Source organism: Lutjanus erythropterus, chromosome 21 (genome assembly GCF_056507025.1).
Source record: "Lutjanus erythropterus isolate fLutEry1 chromosome 21, fLutEry1.hap2, whole genome shotgun sequence".
NCBI lineage: Eukaryota > Metazoa > Chordata > Actinopteri > Lutjaniformes > Lutjanidae > Lutjanus > Lutjanus erythropterus.
In genome coordinates this window covers 9,046,429-9,055,104 of record NC_139337.1, presented here as the reverse complement: position 1 = coordinate 9,055,104, position 8,676 = coordinate 9,046,429, and positions in this window count along the sequence as shown.

The window sequence follows — 8,676 nt, the reverse complement described above, 5'->3', positions numbered from 1 at the left end:
ACAGTTGGGAAGTCGTTCTTCCGACTTTAATGTGTTCATGAGCTTTCATTTACCTAATGAGGCTGCTGGATTTATGAGATAAGAACACAATCCAAGTATCACAATATTAAAGTAATATAACTTGATTACTTTCCATTATGCTTGGATTCCCTCAATATAAAATATGGTGAAATTGTTTAGCCCAAATTTTTTTAGAACTTCAACAAACAAGTATTTTAATCATTGTTTAATCAGACAACTATTTTCTCAATAAATCAATTAGGTGTTTGGTCCATAAAATGTCAGAAAATGGTGAAACATATTGATCAGTGTTTCCCAAAGTCCCAAGTTCCAACTGTCTAGTTTTGTCCACAACCCAAAGACATTCAGTTTACTGTCAGAGAGGAGTAAAGAAACCAGAAAATATTCACATTTAAGAAGCTCAAATCTGAAAATTTTGACTCATCTCTTGACTCATTTAAAAAAAAAAATGACTCAAAACAATGAATCAATTATCAAAGTGTTAATGCTAGGTTTGTTAGTTTTAGTGTCCAGCTGTCCTTTTTTTGTTATCTGCAATTTATTGATTGATTGATTTAAAGACAAAAAAATGGTGAAATTCCCACCCAGTGAAGCATTTTTTTCACTACAGACATAATGAATTGGCTAGTGTGTGTGCACTGTGCATGATAGTATACGGTTCTTTATTTTAAAATTGTAATCCTACTAATAATCCCAGTTTTTACAAAATATATTTATAATCCGATTACTTGTTTTTTTTATCTGTAACTGTAATGGAATTCAGTTACCTTTTTTGTATCCAGATTATGTAATCCCATTCCATGTAATTTGTTAGTCCCCACTCCTGTATATTTACATAGAGAAAATACCTGTACCTGCAAATTGATAGCATCAGTGTAGACAAACAGGTTCACCACAAGCTCTATTGTGCACATGCATGATATTTTCCTGGACATGTCTGCTACATTTCTTCACATTCAACCAATTACAAGTCCAGAAGAAATGTTTGAAATGCCAGATAATGTCATCAGTGTCCCTCTCTCTGGCCTGGGGGTGCTTGAGTTTTATTTCACTCATTCATTTGCACAAACACCACCCACCCAAGAGTCTCCTTAGCTCATCACAGATGTTTGCCAAAGAACTTCAAATAATATTCTGTACGTCTGGAGCTGCTCCCCAGTAGTCCATGTAAACCCAGCGTGAAGGCTAAAATTAATACTGTAAATAAAGTCTGAGTTTACATAAATAGTCTTAATCAGGCTGCTAATGAGCATTATAGGATGCCCAGGGTAGCTCACTGGGGACGTCACTCAGCCTCTGATGTGCACAGCGAGAGCGATCGGGGGTTTGATCGCAGCCCGCCAAGAACGAGACGCAAACTCCACAAGGTCGTTTGTGTTTTACACATCTGCTACCTCTCGGCTTCTCTGTCTCTCGCCCTCTGGATACGGTTTCCCACTTCCCTACCTTGTCGTTTTCTGCCTCGCGCTCTCTCCCTCCTTCTGTCTGGCGGTCATCCTTGCCCTCGCCATCTGTTTTGCAGCACGCCACACACGGAGACGGAGAAGGGGAGGGAGGGAGATGGTGCTAAAGAGAGGATAAGTGAAGAAGGAAAATAGCAAAGATGTACAGTACACACTTCCACTGACATTTCTAGATTCTCTGGGGTCATGTTCGAGGGCTGCTTTCAAAGATAGACATCTGCGTTCAGCGTTTAGCACAAAGACGTCCAAGTCTTGATCATTTTAGACTAGTTAGGACTAACTTGCCGTTAATTCTGGACAAATTAAAGGAAAGGTTTGACATTATGGGAAATGCACTTTTTTGCTTTCTTGCCATGAAAGGATCAGGCCTACTCTCAAATCTGTCTATTACATATGAAGCTACAGATAGCAGCCACTTAACATAGCATAGCATCAAGACCAGAAGCAGAGGGAATTGATTGGCTGTAGTCAGGTAAAATAGTCTGCAGGTTTTATGTGGCCACATGTAATATCTCATTTGTTGAACCTATACATAAACCAACATGTAAAAATGATAATTTGTGATTAAATAGATACAAAATGTGAATTTAAATGAGGTGGACTGTAAAGACTAGTCTTACACATATCTTGTGAAACCAGCACCTGTTGTCAGCACCACAAGATTAGCTATTATAGCTAACTACATAGGAATCTACTGCCAGAGTATCCTGCTGGCTACTTTGAATTGAAATGAATGTAGACTGAGGCAGCATTCTCCTGCTTTTGCACTATCTGTGTGTAGCAGACACAGGTTGAAAAATTTCCCTTTAACTCACAGTTTGGGACATTACATATGTCTATGTAATGTTGTGGTTTTGTTTTGTGCCATCCATTTCATATCAACTAAGTATGGATGAAGTGCATAATATCCCATATGCTTGAAACCTGGTCTTTTCAGTCTGCATACAAACAATTTGACTTTACACCTTCAAGTTGAGCGCAGTGCATATGCCAAAGTCCAACTTTGAATACAGGTGATTCGCCAGTCCTTACCATTAACCTCTGAGAGCAGACCCATAGTCAGGTGACCTTCGTCGTCATGGTAACAAAAAACAAACAAGTGATTAAGATCAAGTTTTGGGCTAAGATAAGTATATTAACTTTGTCACATGTTTTATGAGTGGTATCTGGAATTATCGGCTCTTCAAAGACGTTAATGGGAAGGATCACTGTGTCACCTGCATGCAAAATTTGTCGTATGCACTGCAGGCATTTTTAACATGTAAAATCATGTCATTTGTACGCAGACTGAAGGAACTGGGCTGATATCTGAATCATCACCTGCTCCTTGTGAATCAAAGATAGAGACACCACTCAGTATTACACCAGAGCTTGCACCTGACTAGAACAAAATCTCCTGACAAAAAATGTCAGATGTCTGTGAAAAGCTGCAGATTATGAGTTTAGGAAAGCTGCATACCAATTCTTCCATCGGGTGATAGAACTGAACAGGCGTCCCAGGAGTCCTAGCTGACAAGGCAAGATCCAAACAAGGGGTTTTTAGCTCGTAGCGGTTGACATGAGGAGACACGAGGTTAAAGGGCCACAGGTAGAGGTAGGCTAGGAAGCATTCAAAGACTGCATGAATAGTAATGAGAGGAGTTAATTAGCGGGATTCTGCTTTCTCTTCTTTCCCTGTAGATATGAACGTGGACACCTTGTGACCCTGTGACCCCCTCTGCAGTCTGAGCAGAATCAGCGCTGAGGCAACCAGGCCGACCCCTCCGCAGTATCCCACCGCCGTGCACTACAACAACAACGGGCAGCAGAGCACGAAAATGAAATTACCACCTTTAGGATCCAAAGACAAGTGTTCCACCCCATGTGTTGGAACCAGATGGCACGTCTACCTGCTTAAGTGCCGCCCATGTGTCATTTCAGGCACGCAGGCCTCATCTCCGGTTACACGCTGGGGTTAAAAAAATCAGCTCCTGCTATTATATGGGCCAGCGTGTGTGTGTGTGTTTCCTGAGTAGGAGAAATCTCCGTGGGCTCGCTTACCTTTCTGGACGGAGAGAACAAGTTGCACGCTGTTTTACAAGAGGGGAGATAAATCTGACGGGAGTGTCAAGTAGCAGGCGTCATAGCAGCCAAAAGCAGACCTCTGCTGGCTGGCCAGATTCTTGTGGCATCGGATGGCTGAAAACTCCAAACAATCACACGATAACACGCACACACACATTCTCAGTTGGCTCAGGGACGGCAGCCAACAACAGTCAGTTCTTTGGCTGCAGGAGAATGGTAGAGATTCTCCTCATGGAGGCAATGTTGTTTTTTAATTAGTTGTGGAAGTGAAAAGTGGATCTGCTTTTCTTTAGATTTTAGGTGGAACCCACCACACAGATCTTTGTGACGTTATGTAACAGATTTACATTGCAGCTTAGTGACTTATGTTTCAGTTTCACTATATATGTAAAAAGAATAGCGGGTAGCTTAAAACAAAATATATTCTCACAGGATTGAAGCTGCACTAAACATGGCATTTGCACAAAAAATGCTGTGTTTTTTTAACAGCACTAAAGGGTTAGTTCACCCAAATTAGAGAAAAAGATATTTCTTGTATTTCTTCTCTTATCCAGCCATGCAGATAGTTTTAGGTTTTTTTGCTGAGGTTTAGAAATATTCATCCATCTCTGAGATATCAGCTGCCTCCCTATACAATGGAGATGAATGGAACCCCTTACACCCTTTATATATATATATAAGTAAGTGAAGTGCAACACCTTGCTCGTCAGTCTCTGATTTTCCATTGCTTGTCCAGCCCCAGTCCCATTTTGTTTGTTTTATTTTCCTGACTGGACATTAGCCATAGATGCCTTGTGCAACATCCACTTGTCTTTTATCCAATTCCCAAGCTTTCTTTTCCAGTGCCTACAAGTGTGTTTCTGTCATAAATGATATGTGTTTCAGGAATAAAAGCAAAAAAATATATATCTAAAATAAAATCACAGACATGGATATCTAAAACCTGGGAAAACTATCTACATAAAGGTATATTTTCTCATTAACTCTAGTGGGACTTCATTGTGCAATTTGGGTGAACTGACCCTTTAATAACAAGTGGCTGTGATGCAGAAAATTGTCCCACTAAAACGAGAGTTGGAAGAATATTTTTCTACTTGCCCAACTGAATTCAGGTGTCAGGTTTGGAAACTTTTCCTTCTCTTTCCTCACTTCTCTCTTTTGTCTGTTGCAGAATGAAGCACAGACTGGTGGGGTGTGTAATAATCCACTCCATATGTTTATATTTATTCAGTATTTATTTCCTTGCACTTATTTACATTGTGTACAGTTTACAATTTCACACTTCTACAGACTTTTATATGCATTGTCCATTCTTTATTCCTTACCTTTATTTGTTCACTTTTGTTGTCTTTTTTTCTTATCTGTACATCGGTTACCGTGAAGGTTCAGTGAGAACAATGCAAAACTTTTTCCTTGTATGTGTTCACATACTTGGTCAGTAGCTTTCGATTCTGATACTGATTCTAGTGTAAACACAAGCATATATATATGTGCAAGTTGCTGATGTCAAGTCCTGTGACCTCTGGGTAGTGAAGTTCTTCACTGTAGAAAGTCATAAAGGAGTTTTCTGGAATAGGCTAATCTTGAAGTTATTTGAACTTAAAATTCCAAGCATTTATTTTCAGAACACCTTTGAACTTTTAAACATGAATTCATCTAACTTGGAGTCTTTTGGCTTGAAATGATGAGTTAAATGAATGCACTGTACAGAGTTCATTCAACTCAAATTAAGTTTCTAAAGAAACATGAAAGCATGTAAGCAGACTTCCCAGCAAGCATCATTTCAGAGTTAAAACTCTCCTGAGACCCTTACTCTGACTCTTAAAACTGAGAAAATGTAAAAGGAAATTAAATTTCTTTGTCAGTCTAATTGAACATTTGTCATTCAACTTAATACCTTCCAGTGCCTTGCTGAACAGGTTTTCTCAAGTAAAGTTCATTTGACTAGAAAAGTTTGTTTTGAATCATTACAAAAGAACCTCAACTTGTCTGTTCAAACTCAGTCAACTTAAATTTTTAAGGCAGCCCAAATGCTAACTTTTTTTTTTAGTTAAAATAAAGTTTTTTTAAAGAGTGTTGTTATTCTGAAACCTGCCTTGTGCTGCTTCAAGACCTGATTCTCTCATTTAGTTTAGTTTTTACTCTACATGCAAAGACACACACACAAGTCCTTCCTGGTCTCACAGAGAGGGGCAGTGGCTGTAAGGAAGGATTTACAGGGGCCGCCTGTCCTCCCAGCAGTAGGCTGATTGGAGGGGCTGGCTGTGTTTGTTAAGGTAATGGGCCCTAGGTGAGCTAATTCACAGGGTACACGCTCCATGCTCTGTCACCTCAGGAGTACCCCAGTGGAGAAGGAGCTTGCCCACGGGGGCTGGAGGGGGGGAGAGGTTTCCAGAGCTTGAGCTCTCCCCCAAAATCCCCTCAGCCTTGCTCCGTCTCCTCCAGCTCCACCTGAAAGTGATTACCAGGCCAGCCGTGAGCAAACAAGCCCCATATGGAGTGTCTATAGTGGGGCTGAGGCTGGAGCCTGGGGAGCCCTCCTCCACCTCTTTGGAGAGAAGAGGCCTGAGCAAACACAGCTAATGAAGTCTTAACAAGCAGCCCCGGGTTAGCGCGAGCCCGCTAAATGCCACCGAGGCTCTTGGAATTGTGTCCAGCAGATTGGCTAAATCTCCTCGAAGCTTTCCTTTACAAGATAAAGTTGCATTAGCATATCTCTGTCTCACCATCGCAGAGGTAAGTCCGGGATCTGGCAAGCAGTCACACTTGATGGGCTCCCCTTTTCTTCAGCGGGAGCACTTGATTCTGACGGACAGAATGGGGCTTTAAATTGAACATGTTAACTTTGGATCTCAGTGTGATTCTGGATGTTATTCATTGGTCACAGAGTGCTTCTTTAAAGCTTTGGTCTGCGGAGATATTTTCTCACAGCGTGCAGCTCTGCGTTGCAAACAGGAGATGAGTGGATTTCCTCAGAGTAAATCATTATCTCTGCACAGAACAGACTCGACGCCCTCTCCTGCCCTCGCCTATCCTCCCTGCGCTCCCTCCATCACTCTCCCACACTGTGACCAGCACCTTACCCTCACTCCCTTTTTTATTCTGTGTCCTTTTTCACACGTCTCAAATACCAGGGTTTATTATTGAGAAAACATCACACAATCCATCTATCGCATGTGCACAAACATAACACATATCTCCACAGCGCTGGCTAGCCAAACTCTTGTTTCCTAATCAAAAGCAAACAGCCATTAACAGAGCTCCTTCCTTGTTATCTCACACAGGCGAGTCACTTAATCAATCTGATGCTCGGCTCACTCCGGGTTATTTTATACGTTCACTGGGTCGAGGCTGTAAAATAGCCGCCCTCACATGATAAAGACCTGGCTGCACTCCAAACACAATACCACTAAACTTAAACTCCAGCACCACACCCCGGCCCCTGTGCACAATGTTGCATTATGCATGGATGGGAAGCTGGGAGGAAGATGCTTTTTTTAACGCTATGCCAGCACTGTAAGACCACACATTGGTCTCCCAGCAGCCGAACTCTGCAGGAACTGTGTGTGTGTGTGTGTGCAAGGGTGTGCACAGAGGAGGACAAAATGTCTATTCAAAAGCACATCCCTCTTGTTGGTGAAATGAAGATCAGGTTTCGAACAGATGTGCTGATCACATGGTTGACTTCTCTTACCAGAAAATGTCAATTATACATCCTTCATGAGATTATTGAGTGTTTCAGACAGACAGAGATTATTATGTAGAGTATATTACTAGTGGTTCCTCTCATATTAAAACTATAATATGTGGTGTTTCCACATAAAAGTTCTAAAAATGCTGGTCATACATTATGTATTTTGTTGAGTTGTGTGCTTACATGATCAAAAATGTTTCAAACAATGTTCAAACGCAGAAAAATTCACAATTTCTTCAAGGCGACGATGTGTTTCTTGCTAGCCATTGTTAGCAAGTTGCTGTAACTTTTTGGGAAAACACAGGATACATCAGAGTGAGGGAGGAAGTTAGCATTCATGGCTAAACGTAACGTGAATAAATCTTCAGTATAGACAGAAATCATGCTCACTGACAAGGTAATATTAAAGTTTTACTCACATTACATTTAGTCACAACCATCGACTTCCTTCCTCACTGTCTGACATATCCGACTTACCTAGTGTTTTTCTTTGTCATAGCAACTAGTTAGCAACTGCTATTTTGCCATTTGTAGCAAAACTGTAATAGTTATAATCATTATAGTAAAAGTAGCAATACCAGACTGATATTATCGGTCAGTTGATATTACCAGCCTGATATTGGTCTAGTACATCTATACTGGTCTATATCAGTATCGGCATTTATGTAGTCTCATATGTTTTACAGGGTATAATGCAGATTGTTTTTATTTTTATTCATTTTAGCTTTATAGGTAGCAACTTATATATATTTGATTCTTTTTCTCAGTTAAAGTTGTCTGTGTATTTTGGCTTACTTTAAAATCCAAGTTAAAGTGAAATGTTTCACTGCCCTAATGTGCATTAGGGTTTTGTATATAAAGAATATCAGCTGATACATTGATCTCGAAAAACTCCCTGATCCTGGTATCGGTTCTATTAAATCCAGTATTGGTCTACTCTGTTGTGAGTAAAAGTCCTGCAAGCAAAATTTTATCAGAAACATGTAAGTAATAAAAGTAAAAGTGATCATTATGGAGCAGAATGGCCCCCGAATTATATTGCAATGTACATGTTATTGGTAGAATTTCATTACTGAAAGAAATTTGTAAGAAGTATTTTGATTTTGTGGCTGATGGAGTTGAATATTGTGGGGTAAAAGCACAACATTTCTATCTGAAATACAATGGAATTGAAGTATAAAGTACCCACATAACCTACAACTACCTCACAACGGCACAGAACTACTTCATTACTTTCCACTACTGCAAAATATCCATGAAGTATGATCATGTCTGTAGAAATGTACTGCAGAGTGCTGCACAGTTACTCTCAGCATGTGAAGCATAATTGTAGCTCGTACTATAGTTATAGCATAGGAGATAAGGGTGACATAAGGTTAATAAAGACGTAATACATCAAGTCCTTCAACATGAGTTATTGGACAATATCAGGCA